Here is a 910-nt window from a genome sequence, read left to right as displayed (position 1 = left end):
TTTCGTAGTTTTGAGATTTGTCGTTTTCCAAGAGCCTGACGTGATTTGAAACGCAACCTTCTGATCTGCAGTCAGACGCGCTACCGTTGCGCCACAAGCTCACAGTGTTTGCAGTTCTTTTACATCTGGGTTATGTTCGGTGAATTCAAAACTCAAACAGGGAATTGACTCCCTCTTTTCTTGCTCGGGATTTACATCGAATGAAAGAGTAACAGCGAACCAAAATTAACGAGAAGGTAGAAACACAACGTTATCCTGCAGGAGAAATGTGTTCTTGGTGCCATGTGTTAAAATCACAAGAGGTGATTAGAAAAGTTGGCATTGCATGACGAGGTGGCCGAGTGGTTAAGGTGATGGACTGCTAATCCATTGTGCTCTGTACGCGTGGGTTCGAATCCCATCCTCGTCGGTGGTGCGTTTTCTCTTTATTGAGTGTGAACTGATGATTGGTTGGTATTTTGAGATTCACGGAACCAAGATGAAGGTTGGACACAGAGTTGGACAGGCTTGATGGGTGGATATTCCAACTCAAATCCATATTCCAGATTCCTAATCCAATGAGAAGCTCGATCTGGCATCGATTCAAATCAGGACACTAGCTTTGGGCGGGAGATTGGCACCACGAGAACATGTGGTTTCAGAATCCCCAAAGTCGACTCCAGCTTCATTTGCGGCCCGAGTGATATGTGAGGTTCCGGGGATGCGGCCTGCGTCGGATTGTTGTCGGTGCAGCTCGATGGGCCGAATGTCCTTCTTCTGCACTGTGGGGATTCTATGAAGTTCGAGGCGGCAGTTTCACTTCTCTGAGAACATTGATACACCAGTTCCTTATTTCTACAAACTTTATCTAAAAAGCCGACTCCGATGAGATTCTGACCCACAACCTTTGAATGTCTCAGCAGACAATGAT

At 46.2% G+C, this 910-nt stretch overlaps 1 non-coding gene across 1 annotated transcript; it reads left to right on the top strand.

The window, feature by feature from the left end:
- The first annotated feature begins 327 nt into the window (after positions 1 to 327).
- trnas-gcu (transfer RNA serine (anticodon GCU)) lies at positions 328 to 409 on the top strand. The gene has a single exon. It is a non-coding gene; the product is annotated as a tRNA-Ser (tRNA).
- Positions 410 to 910: the final 501 nt, after the last annotated feature.

Source organism: Mustelus asterias, unplaced genomic scaffold (genome assembly GCF_964213995.1).
Source record: "Mustelus asterias unplaced genomic scaffold, sMusAst1.hap1.1 HAP1_SCAFFOLD_1027, whole genome shotgun sequence".
In the NCBI taxonomy this organism is placed as follows: Eukaryota; Metazoa; Chordata; class Chondrichthyes; order Carcharhiniformes; family Triakidae; genus Mustelus; species Mustelus asterias.
This window is presented reverse-complemented; position numbering and strand designations above follow the sequence as displayed.